The following is a 19,310-nucleotide window of genomic DNA, read 5'->3' on the forward strand; positions in this document are numbered from 1 at the left end:
TTCCTAAAGGAGAATTTTATTACCTTGTCTCTGCCATTCTAATTTCATGTCTACTTATTTTTTTAACCAAACTCAATATGAGCTAGCCTTTAAAATCTTTTCTGTTCCACTTCCTTCACTTTTATTTATACAACGTCCCTGCCCAGAATGTCCTTTCTTCAATTTGATGTCTCAACGTCTAATTTAAGTCCAACCTTCTTCCACAATGGTCTATATATTTTCTGAAGCTCTATGAAATAATATACCACTTACTTTGGATTATTGGTTTATTTTGCTTATGTACCTTATAACCCTAACTAGACTGTAAATTTCTTAAGGACAAGGACTCGGTCATGCAAAATCTTTTTATTCCCCAATCAGTATTTGTCCACAATTAGCCTGAAGAAACAATTCCTTCTTTAGGAATGTTTGAACTACTTTATTAATACGTGATTATCAAGAGGAACATTCCTTTGTTGAGATAGTTTCAGATTCCTAAAGTGCAAGGTCATTCTCAGCTTCTGTAACTGATGGATGGAACAAGCTCTCCAACCTGATCTAGACATGAGGGGCAAAATCTGTGGAGATGGGAGGAAAAAAGCTTGGCCATTTCCTCTTGTTCTTCCCTCTAAAAAGCCTGTTTATCCAAGAAGGAATTCTTAGGGTATCTGTCACATAAAAAATTCAACAAGGAAAGAGATTGTGTAGTAGACAACTGGCTTGAACAGATTAGCTCTATTATGTAGCCCAGATTGCCTAGATCCTGCTATTAATTTCCTTTATGTTGTCTTCAAGCCTTTAGTAATTACATTGAATGTTATAGCCATGTGTAAATTAAAGGAATGGTCAACTGTCCAGTGTTAAGGGGAGAATTTTTCCCATTTGTGGCCAGTGTCATGGTAGCAATAGTGGATGGAGACCCAGCTCAATCCTAGAAGTATGGTGTCGATCTCTCCTCCTCACCAGAAGGTGTCAAAATTAAGAGTTTAAGGTTTTATGTTATTTTTAATTTTATTAAGAAAAGTAGTATTTTCTTCTAAAATTCTTATTAAAAGAAGTATAATATTGAAGACATAAAGATATTATTATTCACATGTGGACTCAAGTGTAGCAGGTTTAAAATCTATGACATATAATACAGATATATAGACAGAGAATTTCATTTTCTAGAACAATATTTTGTTCATAACCTCCTATTTCTGCCTAGTTGTGGAAAGAAGTTTAAATTTTCTCCATCTAGTAATTAATCACTTTTGGTTTAAGTTTTGATTAAGACTTTTCCAAGTTAAATCAGCCTTTGAGGTGAATACTCAGTTCAGCATTTTCTTCTCATCTTTTGTTTTTCTTTCTCTCTCAGCAACATCTGGGCACAGAAGAAATCTCCTGAACATCTTAGACTTGAGCAGATAGGGTATACCACCGGTCTGTGAGTCTTTACCTCACAGTATATAAAATATTAACTTAAAAAATATAGACCCTAAATATAAGTGCCTAACTAAAAAATAATATTAAAAACGTAGGAGAAAATCTTTGTGCTTTGGGGTCAGGCAAAGATTTCTTAGAAAGGACATAAAATGCACAAATAATTAAATATAAAATACTGATGTATTAAAACTTATTCAAAAATACAAAACTCTACAAAAGACAGTGTTGGAAACACAAATAGACAAGTCATAGACTGGGAGCTAATATATGTAAAATAGTCATCTTATGAAGACCTATATCCTGAATATGCAAATAATTATTACAACTAAACAATAAGAAAAAAACAATTCAAAAATGAGGAAAGAGTTGAAAAGACACTTTACCAAAGAAGTGATACAGATGTCAACTAAGCATATAAGAAGATTGCCTAACAGCATTAGTCACTAGGAAAATTAAACTGAAAACTGCAATGAGATTCCACCTCTTAGAATGGCTGAAACCAGTGAGAGACGATTTCGAGTATTGTAAGGATGTTGGGAATGCACTACGGTACAGCCACTCCGGAAACAGTTTATTGTTCTTAAAAAGAAGGCAATTTCTTAAAAGGGGGAATCTCCAGTGCTCCCATAGGAATGGCTGGAAGTGGCAATACACTTGGTCAGAAGACCACATTCCACAATCTTCCTTCCTAGTTAGCTGTGGGGCTAACTTCTTGTCGGTGAAATGGAAGCAGCAGTTGTTGGGTGGAAATGGCAAGGAAGCTCTTTATATCATAGCATTCAATAAAAATAGAAAGCAAGCCACAAATGAGAATCACATATGTAATTTAAATTTTTCTAGTTAGCTACATTAAAAAAAAGTAAGAAGAAACAGATGAAATTAATTTTAGTAATATACTTCCACCCAATATATCCACAATATTACCATTTCAACACAAAACCAATAAAACAACTATCAATGAGATAATTTATATGTGCTTTTTTTTAGGGTAAGAAGTCTGGAGCATATTTTCCACTTTCAGAATATCTCCGTTCAGATGAGCTGTATTCCAAATGCTCAATAGCCACGTGTAGCTGTTGGTTACTTATATTAGCACAGTTTTAGATAAATAGCATTTTTTGCCCTTCCACTTCTCTTCCTTTTGCTGAGATGCAGTATATCTGTGTTGGCTGGAATTTGACCTGCTCTCCTAGATCGTGAATTGTCCTTGAGTTTGCAAACTGTGGAACAGAAAGATAAAAGAAATCTGATTCTAGGTGCCTATACATTTCCATTACCAGCCATGGGCTGCCAAATACTGGGCTGTTTTTAACATGGCTACAGTAATACTAGACAATATGAACCACGGTAAAAGTCCTTCTTAGTGATAAAGAAGACCACTCGATATTAACAATATAGAAGAGAGTATATTATATCAGATAAAATCACAATTTTAGGAGCATAATCTAAGTATAAATCCTGGCATTGCTGTGTAGTGATGTGTAATTTGGGATAAGATATTGAGTTCTCCAAAGTTAAACTCTTTCATCAACTATACAATGGAGATAATAATATATTTATCTTAAAGTTATTGTAAAGACTGAAAATGTTAATATATGTGAAGTTCATATATATAACATGTAACTCAGATTACATGTATCAATCACATAGTAAGTTCAGAGTCAGTTGCTATTCATTAGGGAAATAGATGAATATTTATGATTCTGAACTTGTATGTACCTGTATGTAAGCTCCAAACATATGAAGCAAAATTGACAAACTTATACAGAGTGGTTGATAAGTCTACAGTCCCAGTTCAGGAGTTTGACACACTTCCCTATAACTGACACTTGGAGCAGACCAAAAAATGAAAAAAGATTCAAATAAATGAATGTGATTAACATGCCTTGAATAAGCTTCAGATTTGGTGATCTTCAGAGTTGAATCTGAGCTCCCTGAAAACTCTTACACTCTCACAAATATGAAAACATAGCAGTTTGAGTGATTTTTATTATTGGGAAAGAGAGAATGCTGTATTCTCAGTTTTACCACATTACTTATATTTGGGGAATCATGATGCACATCTATGCTCAACTTTTTTGTTTCCTTCCATTACATTCACACACTAAATATATTTTAAAAATCTATATTTTAATTTGACTTAAATCATTACTTTCATGATTTATTTATCACATAAATATGATGTTTCTTCGTTGCAGACTCTTAACTCACTTTGTATATCCCTTAGCAAAACAGCACAAGCAAAAGAGTGGATAATGCTTTGTTTAGAGGCCGATGAATGGTCTCTCCAGTGGGAAATTTCTAGCACAGCTTTTTTATTCACCCTGTGGGCAGCTATTCCCTTAGTCTGTCTCCAAGTGAGACACAGCAGGTGGAAATAAACCCAAGCTTCCTAAGTGTTGAAACACTTGCAACAATTCTTGTTTATAATATCTCCTTTAAAGTTTGCGTGTTTCCCCCCCAACTTTTGACTATCTTTTGAAACATTCACATTTGTTTGTTTGTTTATCTGTTTCAATGAGTAATTTGCATCATTTTTGAAGAATCAAATGGAACAGAATTTGTTATTTTTTTTTCAAAGGCACTGGCTAAGTATTAGACTAGAGCCAGAGGGGTGGAAAAAGAAACAGGATTCAGCTCAAACCTACTAAACAATCTCAACGGTACAGAAACTCCAGGCAACTGAAATACCCTCTGGAGAGTAACATTTCATGCTTAGGAAGAAGTTATTTACTTCGTGCAGGAAAGTACTTTGCTCCACAGAGGGGCCCTGGCTCACCATAATATTGGGTTTGGCCTATCGTGGGACTAGACTTAAAATATTTTATGTTCTCAATTTATTTTCTCTCACATCTGGATTAAAGATAATTTTTCTAGACCTGAATTATGGAAAATTTCTCTTGTCAAATATATATGCCATAGATTTGACTATAAACATATTGGTCTAATTGCAGAACTTACCACTGGGGGAGCTAATTATTTGAGGTGTGAGTCCAAAGTAGAATTTCCCCACCTTTATGTAAACCACAAACACATATCTCTGGGAACTTAAAGTGTTGAACTCTACTGCCTGGCAAAGAGGCATTTCCTGCTGCGCCCTCCCCTGGGGAGGCTCAGGCCTTTGGCTAGGGGCTGATTCCACAGGCTGGAATCTTTTTTCCTGGTTGTGGGGGTCCCCTTAAACACAGGGGAATTGTGGTGACCCTCTGAGGTTGCACAGGGAATTATTTGAGTGCCTCCTTTCAGTTTCACTCACATCCCTTCGCCTTGCGGGAACAAGGCGCCCATTCTCCTGTGAAGGGCTTCTTTGGCAGTGCCTTCGGGCCAGGAATTGCTGAACTGCCTCCTGTCTGTACCCTCGTGTTTGCTGGAGCCAAGACAGCAGAAGAGAGGGATTCCCTTTTAGCTCTGTGCCAGGTGCTTTTACAGTTCTGTCTTGTTTTTGTTTTTTTCTACTGGGCAAAAATTAGAAGCTTTTATTATCTCAAAGTACTACCCCTAAAGCTCTAACTTTAAGACTAAAACAGAAATCATGCATATTACCACAACAGAAATTATACAGCTTTTATTTAAAAGTGACAGTGCCAATACCGGTAGCAAGTATGAACCGGGTGCTTATCAAAGATAGATTTCAGTTGTACTATTTATAGAATTAAATTTTATATATTATTTAGTATATGTTTATTAGATACATACTGTGTACTAGATCCTGTGTTGAGCACAAAGACTGAAAATCAGTGCTACTTGGTGCTACTGTGAAAATACTCACGCTCTCCCCTGGGATATGTGTGTAGGGAGGCGACAGGTATGCAAATATATAATTATAATGCAATGTATATGCTGTTGTAGCTCAGAGAAACAGTAAAATCTGACTACGGTGCCTTACAACAATTTCATAGGGGAGGCGATATTTGATGTGGGTCTGAAAGGGTAAGTTGAATTAGAAGAAAGAGAAAAGTACTCTTTTTAGGAAATGGAGACAGTACATTAAAAAGGAACAGAGACCAACAATAGCCTGAAATGTCTGGGAAATGGTTAGTATTTTGGTATAAACAGGAGGCAGGATTCAGTGGATGGAGTGATGCTAAGTGAATCTGGAAAGGAAAATACTACCTGGGTGATAATGCATTTTAAGTGAAACGTCAAGGCTTTGGGGCTTTGTTCATTAGGCCGTGGAGTTTGCCTTTGAAGGCTTAAAGAAGCGGAGTAATGGGATCCTTTACTGAGCACTTACCATATGCCACACATTGTTCTAAGTGCTCTAGATAAATTTACTCATACACTCCTCACTATGTCCAAATGAGGGAAGGACTCCAGTGATTTCCACATTGCACATGACCCTGGGCAACCCATAGGTTTCCTCATATCTTCCAGTTAATCTATAGGTACTATCCAGTCCCAATCAAAACCGCAGCAGGAGTATTTTGGTAGAAATTGACAAGCTGATTCTAAATTCACATAGAAATGCGAAGGTTGAACTAACAACTTATAAAAAGAAGAACAAAGTGGGAGGATTTACACTACTTAATTTCATGATTTCTTGTGAAGCTATAGTAATAAAGACAGTGTGATATTTGCATCAAGATTGACAATAGAATAGAGATTCCAAAAATAAAACCATACACACACACACACACACGGTTTTTTGTTTGTTTTGCAAAGATACAAAGGCTATACAGTGTGGAAAGGGTAGTCTTTTTAACAAATGATGCTGGAAAAGTTGGATGTCCAAAAGCCAAAAGCCAAAAGAAAAGGACTTTGAGCCACATCTCACACTATATAAAAAAATTAAACTAAATGGATCATACACCTACATCATTTTAAACCCCAAACTATAAAACTTCTAGCAGAAAACACAGGAGAAAGTGTTTGTGACTCCAGGTTTGGCAAAGATTTCTTAGCTATGACACCAAAAGTATGATCCATAAAAGAAAAATATAATAAACTGGACTTCATCAAAATTAAAAATCTTCTCTTCAAAAGAATACTCTAAAATACTAAAAAGACAAACCATAGGCCAGCAAGGAACATACTTGCAAAGCATGTATCTGATAAAGGACTTGTATACAGAATATATAATGAACTCTAAAACTCAATAATAAAAAAAAAAAACAACCCAATAAAGAGATGGCAAAAGATTTGAAGGGACACTAAACCAGAGAGGACATGCTGATGGTAATCACATGAAAAGATGGTCAACATCAGTAGTCATTAAGAAAATGCAAATCAAAGTCAAAATGAAGTACCATTGCATGCTAATGTCTTGAATTCAAATGTCTGACCACATCAAGTACTGTCAAGGATGTTGAGCAACTGGAAGTCTCAAACACTGCTACTGGGAATGAAAATGGGACTACATTGGTTAATGTTTTGATTACCATATATGCAAATTTGGTTTCTAATACAAGTTTCTATTTGTATTTTTATGTATGTGGTAGGTTAGTTACATTTCTGGACCTTGGAGAAGTTGGCCCTCTGTAGGAAATGTCCTGTGTGTCCCAGCAGTGCACTCCCCTCTCATCGCTCAGGGGCTGGGGGCCAGATGGTCCCAGGGTAATGTCTGGCCTGCATTTGCAAAGTCTATTCCTCAGGCTTTGGGATCATAGTTTTCTTGCTTCTGGTGTCCGCCCCCTGGTGGGTGAGGCTGGTCAGGAGGCTTGTGCAGGCTTCCCCGTGGGAGGGGCTGGTGCCTGCCCATGGTGGGTGGAGCTGGGTCTTGGCCCTCTCGTGGGCAGGGCAGTCTCTAGGGGTGTATCTAGAGGTGGTATGGGCTGAGGAAGTCTTTAGGCAGCCTGTCTGCTTATGAGCGGGGCTGTCCCTGCCCAGCCCAACTAGTTGTTTGGCCTGAGGCATCCCAGGTCTGGAGCCCACAGGCTGTTGGCTGGGGCCAGGTCTTGGTGCTGATGACCCAAGCAAGATGTCAGCCTCTAGGAGAGTTCATGCAGATAAATCCTTCCCAATATGTCTGCGCCCAGGTCTTTGTCACCAAGGTGAGCCACAGCTGTCCCACCTCCCTGCCTTCCCAGGAGACCTCTGGCCCAGGCTCCTATGAAGTTACTGCCTTTATCCTTGGTTCCACTGCACATGAGATTCTGTGTGTGCCCTTCAAGAGTGAGGTCCTGTGGAGCTCCTGCAGTTAAGCCCTGTGGGCCTTCAAAGCCAAGTGCTCTGGGGGCCCTTCTTCACAGCGCCAGACCCCTGAGCTGCGGAGCCTGATGTGGGGCTCAGAACTCTCGCTCCGTGGGAGAGCCTCTGCAATATACTTACTCTCCAGTTTGTGGGTCACCCACTGGTGGAGGTGGGGTATGGGAGTTCATGATACTGCAGATGCGCCTCTACTACCAGTCTCATTTGGGTTCCTTCCTATGTCTTTAGTTGTAGAGAATCCCTTTTGGTAGGTTCTAGCCTTTTTCATCGATGGTTGTTCAGCAGTTAGTTGTGATTTTGCTGTTCTCGTGGGAGGAGGTGAGCTCAAGTTCCTTCTACTCCACCATCTTGGCCTGTCCTCTCCTGTGTCTCTCTACTTTTAAGGCAGGGTTTCCATCCTCAGCACTGTGGACATTTGGGGCCAGATGCTTTGTTTCGGGGACTGTCCTATGCATTGTAGAATGTTTGGCAAGACCCCTGGCCTCTACCCACTAGATTCCAATAGAACTATCCCCAAGATGTGACCTAGGGGACAAAATCAGAGCCAGTTAAGAACCACTACATTAAGGTAACTTTATTTTAGGGTCCTGAGTAAAAGCCACCTTGGTCTGTTCCATAGAGCTTTTCAATTTCAGTCTCGAGGAGGTAAGACGGAGAGTTAATTGGGCCTCTCTTCCTACTCGGATTTGCCTGTTTCCCCTCAGCAGGTCGTATAACAGAATGAAAGACTTACTACTAAGTCAAACAAAAGGTCACATACATCTTTTTCCCAAGGCCAACAGCCTACTTCTCTTACATTTACAAAGCTAAGGAGGATCAGTTAGTATCTGCTCCAGAGTGATGACCTTAGCCCAGTACACATGGTTGCCTCTCTTAGAATAAAAAGAAAACAGAAAGAAACTCCAGTAGGGTATCTCATTTCATTATAATTTTATTGAATATCATATTCCAAGTAGCATTTTTTAAAAATTCAGCCCATTATAAATGATTCAGAGGCTTCACTTTTATTTTCTGTTTAAATATTGTGCCTTGGGAGGGTGAATACAGTTTTCAGTGTTAATCACCCGTGAGAGAAGTACGCTGTGCCCTGCAGTGATTCTACGAATAGATTGCCCAGTATCTCCGGTAGGAGTTGAGTAAGGAGAGGTGAGTAAACAGAAGGTAGTCTCTCTGTGTTTCTTGCAGCCAACTTTAAGAGAACAAAGGTAGTAATTAGGATTCATTTTCTCTCCTCATCAAGACCCTCTGCTGAGCAAGCCTTTACAAAAGGTGGCATTTTTCATCAGTGATTGATAGCACCCACAGATTTCAGGCAGGAGCATGTTCTTAGTGGCCTCTGTAGACTTGAGGCACTGAGTTACGTTTCGCAAGCTTGACAGTGCTAAGATGTCTAAGCTTGTGAAGTTTCAAGAGCAAAATTCTCATGAATTGGTTGATGGTTTCAAAATGTAGATTAGCCCTGATGATGGATTGGAAGCTACAGGAAGAAATTATGAAGAAACAGTGGTTCTGAGTTAGGAAAATGCGTTTGATTCTGTTTTTTAAAAATTGACCAAGCTTCTTTTGTTGTCTGAAATCATCTTTGAAATGACCCCACTGGATTTTCCCTGAGTTTCCCAAACTGTCTTTAATCCCACATCTTTTCTCTCCATCTCTGTGTTCCCTTTGTGTTCCCATACATTCCCATCTCTTTAAATATTTAACCCTTGTATGCATGACTCCAAAATCTGTCTCTTTGGAAACCAGACTGTGCTTTTAACTGCCTATTGTGTGCTCCCTCAGGTGTTAGGTACTTTAATCGCAAAAACTAACTGAACATCTGGCCTTCTAAATATCTTCCTCATTGTGAATGTCATCATAAACAAGTCAGCCATGCCCCAAACCAAGGACTCGTCCCCTTTTCCTTACACTGTCAGGAACCATATTTCCCTGCATTGCCAGGGACCATATTTCATTATCCAATCAGGGACCATGCTCTGTGGATTCTGTTTCCTAAATTTCTTTCCAGAGTTTCCATCTCCATCCCATTGCCACCTCAGCCGCCGCAGCATCCCTTGCCCAGATTTTGCAGTGGTATCTAAAGTCACCTTTCTGGCGCAATGATCTAACCTCTTTTTTCATCCTTTGCATTGCTACAGAAACTACCTTTCTAAATTGCGAGCAGATTGTGTCATAGCGCTACTTTTATATTTAACGTTTCCTTTGACCACCAGTCTAGCCCTCGGCACCTATGTATTGTTGATGAAGCCCTTCTTGACTTGAGGGAAATCTCTCTTGTCACCAGTATTGCATCTTGACTCACACACAGGGTGGTTTCTCTCTGTCTTTATATTGCCATCCATGTTACAACGCTTCTTTGAATTTATTTTTAACAGTTTCAACTAAGTTCATTTATTTTATTTATTTAATAAAAAATGTACCATATACCATGTGCTCTCCTAAACACTTTAGGAATATTAATTTATTTAAGTATGAAAACTTAAATAAGTTGTCCTGAAACTAAGTTGAAACATGTATGAGTGGCACTATGTAGAGATACCCATGAAACATTTTTACTAGAAGATATTATCTATCACCTAAGCAACAGTTCTTAGAAGCCCTGAGAAATTAGGATGATGTCAGGACTTAATCTTGGATTCTAAATCCCTTCTACTAATGTATTCTTCTCTTTTTCCACCTGGCAGGCTTTGCCTTATTAATTGAGGATACTGAACTCAGTGGATTATACACATAAATCATATATTTTCTAAACATTGCTTTAAAAATAAGGTGACGTGTGATTTGGGGCAAGGAATTTAACCTCCCTGTGCCTTGGTTTCCCTCCTCAAAGACAAGACAAAAAATGTTACCCACCTCATAGAGTTATTTTAAAGCTTGCACGTGTTAATACATATAAAACGTCTAAAGCAGCACCTGGTATGTAGAAAGCACTCAATAAAAGTTGGCCATAATTTTTATGCTCCTGTCTCCCTCTCTGGACCACAAGCCCTTTGACTCCCAAGAGCTTGGATAGTGTCTGGTACCTATAAGGTGTCTCTAAAATATTGGTGTAATAATGGATAAAAATAATTAGAATAAGGATTCTAGGAATTAAACAGAATTGAAATTGATTTGAACACATATTAATGCCTTTTTTTCCTAAGGATTTCAAAATGCATTCAGACTTGATTCTCTTAGGAGGCAATGACTATAGACAGTATCTCTGTGACAGAGAGTATAACATAGCTAGGTTCAATCACACAGAGATTAAATTTCCTGGCACTAATGAAAGAATTTGAAACAGCTACTTCATTGGTAGCCAGTGAGAATTCTAAACATTGTCAGATGGCAGAATTAGCCTTTGTATATTGCCCTTATCTGGTTTTATTCCAGACATTTTTTTTCTAAGAGTAGCAATGGAACAGTCTTCAAAGATAGTGATTGCACAGAGCTCTGCAGGATTTTATAAGATGCTTTTTTATCAAGTGCTTTGGAAAGCAAGTAGATCATGTTACCTACTTCCCATAGGCATTCTCCAGGTACTCAGATGGCATCAGAGCCCAGCTGAATCACAAAGCAAAAACAAAACAAAACAAAACAAAAAATAGGGTTCTCCCCCCCAACACACACACACACACACACACACACACACACACACACACACACACACTATAATAAACAAACAGAACTGCTGGGTGAGTTTGATTTAATTTGTCATTAGGTAAGTGTCCTCCATCACTGTTTCTCTGAAGGTCATGAAAACAAAACCAAAATTAAAAAGGAAGAGTGAAATCAATCACAGTTATCTTTCCAACTAGTCAGATGTTTAGCAATATATAGACTAAACATTTGGGTGATGGTTAAAATTTCCCCACTTTTTATCCACATTTCTACCCAAAGATTGAACCCTGTGTGGAAAAGCTCCACCATCAGCCTACAAAAGCTGAGTCAACAGAGTTAATCATCACAGAATGTACAGTTACTTATTGAATTAGAGGTGGTCATAGAGGGGAGAAAATGAGGAAACCTTAGCCAGAGTCAATGGTTTTGTGGTTGGATTTTTCTAGATTTATACTAATGAAAAAAAATGTGCTTCTGTCCAGAAGATCAATTCCAAAGCAAATAAAAATATTGTCACACTAGCCTTAAAGGGATACCCTCACTTGCAGTAAGGGCCTGGGAGGAGCCAGGTCCTTGGAGAATTATCTAGGGGTGGATGACATACAATTTTGTTTGCTAAACATTCTTGACCTTACGTCCTCTATAAAAATAGTTCCTTTCGGTGCAGCTGAGAAAACTGTGATTTTGCTGCCCTGACAATGTAGGCTGGCCTCCTTCATCATGAAGATGGGTATGTGACTTTATAAAAGAAAAAGGTGGCAAGTTCAGCCATCTCCTGTTCCAGTGACTCAAACACAGTCTCTTCCTGCCCCCATTTAGAATCCTTAACCAAGAAAGCATGTGGTGTGATGCAAGCTCAAAGTTTTTGAGCACGTCTGAGACCCAGCGTGTAAAACATTTCTCTGTTCCTGTCTTGTTTTACCCCTTCTCCTACCCCTGACTTATTAGGGTGCTCCCTGCCAGGGAGCCCTGCGGTATCAGGCCGAACATTTTGATGTAATCCCACCGCCGTCGCTGTAGCTATCTCAGCCTGAGGATTTATTAGTTGTGAACGTTCATTTTTGTTTTTCCTGGTCCGGTGCCAGTAAATAAGTCACCCAAACCATGGCTGAGTGTCATTTGATAGGAAAAGGCTGGGATCACAAGGAAGCCTTCTGTCTTTCAACCAAAAAAACAAAAAAAACAAACAAAACAAAACTGCTGAGGTAAGCAGCGTCAAGCCCAGCTGCGTCAACATGACGGTGGTAAGACAAACGCGAGCTTTCACTGCGGGACGTGGGGCCGCAGCACGACCAGCCTGGAAGCTCTCTGCAAGGCCGCGAGCGGCCGAATTACTGCGAGTAGCAAAGTAGCGAGGGAGTGTTTCTTCAGACTACTAGCTCTGAGAGGGGCAATTCTCCTTCCAGTGGCTTTTTTCTAGCACATAAACACAGCTCATCTGGAAGGACCAGGGATGAAAACTTCCCGCACACACGCAAATAAGGCATGCGTGCCACGTGCATAAACATGCGCGCGCGCGCTCACACACACACTGTTTCAGCTCCATTAGAAGAATAGGATGGAAGTATTGCCATCTATGAGTTGGTGACCCACGGGCTGGACAGTGTGGAGCCAGGAGTGGGACACGGGTTTGTGAGAGGCCATCAGGAGGGCCAGGATGGGGGAGGCGGAGGAAGAGGAGAGGGAGGAGGGATGAACTTGGGAGGGGACCGCTCTCTCGCCACAGGCCGCGCCAGCTCCCTGTGACTGTTGCCTGGGCGATGGCTGGGGGATTAGCAGGAATGCTTGGAGCCGGTATCCTTCTTTTGGACTCATGGATGGAGCAGAAGGGGGTGGATGGCTTTTCTCTTTCTGTTTCTTCCTTTCATATTCAGCAGATTAGAGTGGCGGGTTGCTGTGGCGACGACACGGAGGAGGGCTCCCGCACACCTGCACACAAACGGGGGCCCGCCAACGTGGACTTAGGCTCTCCCGGGGGCAGGTTTTTTGTTTGTTTTTTGTTTTGTTTTTTCCTTTTTTTTTTTTTTTTTTTTTGCTGTGGGAAACACCACAACAACGAAAAGAGTAATGGAAAGAGACGGAGATGGAGGAGGGGAAGGAAAAAAGTGAGGGAGGAAAGGAAGAGAATGAACTATGGGTTCAGGCAATGGCACTGCTGTTCTTCCATGAAACGGGATACGAAGCCACAAGACACACAGATGGTACCCAGAACCCCCGCCCAAGTAGCCTCGCGGGGCTGTTTAAGGATGGCAGGAAGGTGGGAGATGGACAGCACAACCTAGAACCACCAACTGTATACAGCGTGGAGGAACCAAATCATAAAAACAGGGAGAGCTTCAAAGCCACAACTCTTAACCAAGAGTAACAGAACAGTGGGCTAAATGGAAAGTTACTCTATGATTATCCAGAACTAAAAGAGATTTGCCATTTCTGCGGACTGACTTTCTAGTGGAAAGTCAGTGAAAAAAATAACATGTGCTTTCTTTTTAAGTTTACAGAGAGAGAGGGAGTGGGGGGGGTGCTGATGCGCTCCTGAGTTTAGTCCTTTGGAATGTTCTGGCACGCTTCCAGGTGCTGCTAATGAAGAAGTCAGCTCCACACAGTGTCCCGGCCTCACCTCTCTCAGACACCCTGGGCTCTGCCTTCAGTCTGCCCTTTCCTCATCTGCCTCCTCCTCTTCCCGTCTTGTGATTGCCTTCTGCGTTATTGTCTCTGTGTCCATTAACAACACATCACAACACATTGGCCTGTCCAAAGCCCTCTACAATGACAATATTTACAGAAGGTTAAATAAAATATGTATCGAGTGATTGATAGTGAATATGCAGTAGACCTTTTGAACCTGGAGCCTGCTGGGTTTGTTTGCTTTTTAAGCTAGATTCTCTAGGCTGCTTCAGCTATTTTAATATCTCTCAAACAATCCACTTACAGGAAAAGATGATTAGAGAGAAACATTCTTTGAATTTTTTTTCCTCTTTTCCAAGCAATGTGATTAGCAGGCAGTGGGCCTTGCGTCTTCTACTTTCAGTCTGGCTGAAACCAAGAGCACTTCCTTGGGGAAAGTGCGTCACAACAGATAGGGATGAGATGCCCCATCAGCACATGCACAGGAATCATGGTGTACTGGTGCTCCTGGAGTCTTTACATGTCCTTATGTTAATGAACGTAGTTGGATGATCTGACCTTGAGATTTGGCTGCTTCTCATAGAAGTATGCATGTGTCTGCTCCTTTATAGAGAGTTTATACAATACTTTCACAAGAAAGATAGCTGTATTATAGATCAGGGCTTGACAAACTTTCTCTGCAAAGGGTTAAATATTCTAACTTCTGTGGACTATGAAGTCTCCGTAGCAACAGCTTAACTCTGTTACTGACAATGTGGAAATGGATGGCATGGCAGCATTTCAGTAAAGCTTTATTTACAACAGCAGGTGGCAGGCCCGTTTGGTCTGTGTGCCATGGTTTGCCAAGCCCTGCACTGGATCTGTCCTCTTCTGGGTGTAACACACTGAATAGGTTAGAATTCTCCGTAACTCTCTCAGAAAATTTCTCTATTCTGATACCATTCTTTTCAGTTTCTAATGTTGCACTGATATTCAGTAAACAAGAACAAATAGGCAACAAGGTAGTTCAACTGAAGAAAGTATCCAACTCGCCAAAGTGACTAGAATTCCTTTTTTTAGTGAAGTATAGTTGATTTACAGTGTATCAGTTTCAGATGTACAGCAAAGTGATTCAGTTATACATATGTCTATTATTTCCAGATTCTTTTCCATCATAGGTTGTTATAAGATACTACATGTAGTTACCTGTGCTACGCAGTAGGACCTTGTTGTTTACCTATTTTATGTGTAATAGTATCTGCAAATCTCAAACTCCTAAATTTATCCCTCCCTGCCCTCTTTCCCCTTGGTAACCATAAATTTGTTTTCTTTGTCTGTGAATCTATTTCTGTTTTGTAAATAAGTTCATTTGTATTATTTTTTAGATCCACATGTAAGTGATATAATACAGTATTTGTCTTTCTGTGTCTGATTTACTTCACTTAGTATGATAATCTCTAGGTCCATCCATGTTGCCACAAATGGCATTATTTCATTCTTTTTTATGGCTGAGTAATATTCCATTGTGTGTGTGTGTGTGTGTGTGTGTGTGTGTGTGTGTGTGTGTGGCATTTTCTTTACCATTCATCTGTCAAGTGACTGGAATTTCTTGATTCAGTTTTTAAAAAATCAAAGAAAAACAGTGTGGAAGGACAGTACATATTTGAACTGGTACAGTATGATTGTCTAGTATTGTAATACCTGCCTGATCCCTCAGCATATAAGTGGCCAAGCAGATTACTTTTAGAAAGAGTAAAATTTGCACTACTTGTTGCTTATGGATTTCAAAGGCCTATTTGGTGCCCAATTTTCTATAGTGTCTTGTGCCAAAATGCCTTTTATAACAGGGAGGCAAGTAGTGCATTGAAATACATTTTGTCAACTAGCCACCATATATAAAGGTGATGGCCAGAACTCCCTGGCAGTTCTCTTTCAAAGGGGAGGATGGATTTCCAATGGTTCAAGCATTTTGCAGTGCAACTCATGCTAGAGAAGTCAGCAGGTAAGGGACTGCTTGTGCAATTCTATGTTTCATTCTGAAAATGACTTCTTTCATAAATGTGGATTTTCATTATTACTGTCTCTGAAATTTATTCTTTATTTTAGGAGTTGTATATGTTATGTTTGGTATAATTTTGCACAAAGACAGCAAAAGGAAGTGGGGACATGTGTTCAGCTCATTCCAGTGTATGAATTTCAACATGGATTATAATTTTGAGGCCCTGTATGTGGTCTTATGGGGTCTTGGGTCTTATTCAAGACTAAAGTGCCCATTCTCTGAGGATTACATTGATATCTGATGATGGAGTTTTGAAAATCTGTGCTTGTGAAAACCTGGAGGAAGTTTACCTTTATCCATAGGGATGGAATTCTTCCAGAAAAGTATTCCTACTGTCAATTGCTGGACAATACATAAGGACTGGAAACACTGCGTCCCAAGCAGAGCAGTCAAGTCCCAGGGCATTCCCTCAAGACTTGGAGGCAAGAAACAAGAATAAGTGGGAAGAAAGGATTTGAATTTCTCGAGGAGCATCCCAGAAATACCTGAGATAAAAACCTTGAGGACAAGGTAGGCTTGTTTTGGTTTAGCCAGTTTGAGATTTAGATAATGGTGATTTTTCCTAATGTGGTAAATCCAGGGACATAGAATTGTGTTACTTATTATAGTCCTTCATTAAGATAAACCAACCTAAATGTGTTCCCTTGTTGCTGAGCAAAGACCCAGAACAACTTCATCTGGGACATCACTGTAGAGAAATTAGCCATTCAATCAACAAGACATGTGAAGACAAGGATTATATAGGAGATAGGATGGGGTTTCATTCTCAGAAAGTATTACGTGTATAAAAAAGATTCAGAGTGGGAGCTTCCCCTCATCTCCTATTACAAGATGGGTTTTACTCTTCTAGTCAATCAGTATTAAATATAAAGCTGAACTAAGTTAACCAGAATATTGTGCATAAAAACTAGAAAAAACATGGTGCTTTTCATTTTTGATTTGTGATCAACAACAAATAAAATAATTTGGGATTAAATTAAGATTAGACCTGGATGATGCCTCTAATTGAAAGTTAAAATAACAAGGAATTTTTAAATAGGATCCATTCCAAGAAGTCATTTTCCAGATGAACTTGTAATAGGGAAGACCTTTGATAGACATTTTTGGTGTCGTTGATAAAGTCAGGTATCAGTAAAATCTAATTCATGATAGTATTGTGGGCCTTCAAGAAACTTGGCTTTCCCTTTTAATAGTTAAGACTGCTTTGGGAAGTGACCATCATGGTGCAATTTTAATGCTTTTCCAGGAAAATTTTAAATTGCAGGGAGAGGTGGGGGGATTGCATCTAAAAGTTATAATTTATGGAAATGGGTTGTAAGGGAAAATACAGTGTTACAGTGTTAGTGCTTCTCTCTCTGTGTTCTGCCAGGGTAATTTAGAGACAGACACTTGGTGAATCAGCGTCTGTCAGGAGCAATTGCTTGGGGCAAGTGCACAATGTTTACATCTCAAGGTCATCTTCCATCCTTTCTGTCTTACAGTGGGACTTAACTGCCACTGAGGGTCAGGATTATAACTGCTTCAAACTGCTATTCCTATACGTTGTAGAAAAGAAAGAAATGTTTCTTTTGTTTTGACCAAAGTAGAACAAATGATAACTAACATGCCGAAAGAAAAACCGCTTCTCCATCAGTCCTAATACCGAATCGTCAAACCAGTTGGACGGAGGTCAGTTCAGAAGTAAGACGTGGGTTTTGGTAACTGAAATTTTATTCTGCAACTTAAGGGCTAAAAGTGAACTTAGAGTACTGTCTAATGGAGAATATTTTGCTGAGGAAAAGTCAAGAGCGAAAGGCGAAGAAAACCACACGTACTGTTTACCAACTGCAAGCCAGGCACATTAAATAACATCTCTAAGGCCTACATTAACCCGATAAAATAGGTGAGACTACTCCGTTTACAGACAGAAGCCAAGGCTCAGAAAGCATACACAATTTGCCCAAACCTATACCAAGCAAACAGGGATTCAAGGAAAAGTTGTGAATTGAAGGTCTTTTGGACAGTCTGTCAACAAGAGTAATGATTTCCTAGCTTAAGTAAATCTTGTAGGAATGCAATTATTTGCAAAGGAATTTCAAAAACATCATCTCTGACAGCCAACCAGAACTACCGTAAGAGACAAAGACGGCTCGGTTTCATAAACACAGGATTATACCTGACAACAACAAAATGTAAACATGTTCCTGGTTCCTTAATTTGCTAATATTTGTTACTGCATTAATTACCTTATCCCAGGTTCACCATTTGTTGAGAAATAGTACATATATAAAATAGAAACAAACAGAAAAAAAATTACCATTGTTTTCCAGTGTGATTTCAAGATGATTCTTTTTTTGAATTATATAATGTATACAGAATATTAGGTTGTAAGTCATATTCCGAGTGCCCTACAAAGGTGGTGAGAATTAAGTGTGGTTCTACTAAAAATAATGACAACTGAATTTATATGGTAATTCCTCTAAAGAAAAAAGAAAGAGTGACTTAATGGGGCATATAGGAGCCACTGGAAAAAAGTCCGTTTTCCTTAGTAAGGTGTTCATTGAAAGGATATTATCAACGGTCCTTTAAAACCTCAATAAAAGAAGCCATAAATTTGTCTTGAAGTATGCAATGTCCCAAAATATGAAGTTGAAAGTTCTGGAGCCTCTGTTGATTTCCTTGAGGGGGGGAAAAACCAGCCAAGGGAAACTCAAACGGCTTTGTTCTTGAAATTCTAACCACGTGCTAAGTGAAGTTTCCAGGGACCCTGGTAGGATATAAAACACAGGCTGCAAGGTTGTAAAATGCTGGGTACAGCTGTGGTGACCTTGTTCATCAGGGGCACAGGTTCTGAGTCTGGAGTAAAGTTCCTGAATACTCCTCTCTGTAGTGGGAAAGGCAGGGAAATGGGGCAGATTGATGACAAGTCTAACTGCTGGAAATACTTGCCTCACTCCTCTTACCTTCAGATTATGTGTCTCTGCATTTTCCTTCTTCCATTCAGTCTGAATCCCCAGACACGGATGACGCTTCTTGTCGGGTATGATCCAAAAGCACTGGACGGATGGGGGTGTAGTCTCTGTTCTCGGGGAACTCAAATAGACTGGGACGGGGCACGTAGCAGGCCTGCCTCTAGAAATTTGTAGGCCCAGGGCAAGACCACAACCCATATGTCTACATACTTTAGATACGGAAGTCACACTAATGACTTTCAGTTTAAATATGTTGCTTCTTCCAACCTTAAGAAAAATCTTTATAATGGTATGGAAGCCCAGGTACATATTTACAAGTTTTAGATTCCTTAGAGTTACTGCAAGGAAGATGGTGGCTTTCAGAGGGTAGGAACTGGGCATGCAGTCCCTTCAAGGCTCCTTCCCGCCCCACGAGGAGCCTCGTGCACCAGGGGACACTCTGGCCTGTTCTCACCAGCTCTGTGCACTGCTTTCCTCCACGTACATGCTGCAGCCACGTGCCCCTTGACATCCCGCGGGCCTTGGGCCAAATACTGGGGACACAT

The 19,310-nt window shown here is 39.9% G+C and overlaps 1 long non-coding RNA gene across 2 annotated transcripts in view; it reads left to right on the plus strand.

Moving 5' to 3' along the window:
• Positions 1–19,310, plus strand: part of LOC140696019 (uncharacterized) — a 377,991-nt gene that overhangs the window by 339,619 nt on the left and 19,062 nt on the right. Inside the window, exon 5 of one of the 2 annotated variants that reach the window (XR_012071942.1) lies at positions 1,337–1,531. The exons of the other annotated variant lie outside the window; for it this stretch is intronic. This is a non-coding gene — a long non-coding RNA (uncharacterized lncRNA). Of the gene's footprint in view, positions 1–1,336; positions 1,532–19,310 lie in introns of those variants that run through there. 2 annotated transcript variants of the gene reach the window in all.

The sequence above is a fragment of the Vicugna pacos genome, chromosome 4 (assembly GCF_048564905.1).
Source record: "Vicugna pacos chromosome 4, VicPac4, whole genome shotgun sequence".
NCBI lineage: Eukaryota > Metazoa > Chordata > Mammalia > Artiodactyla > Camelidae > Vicugna > Vicugna pacos.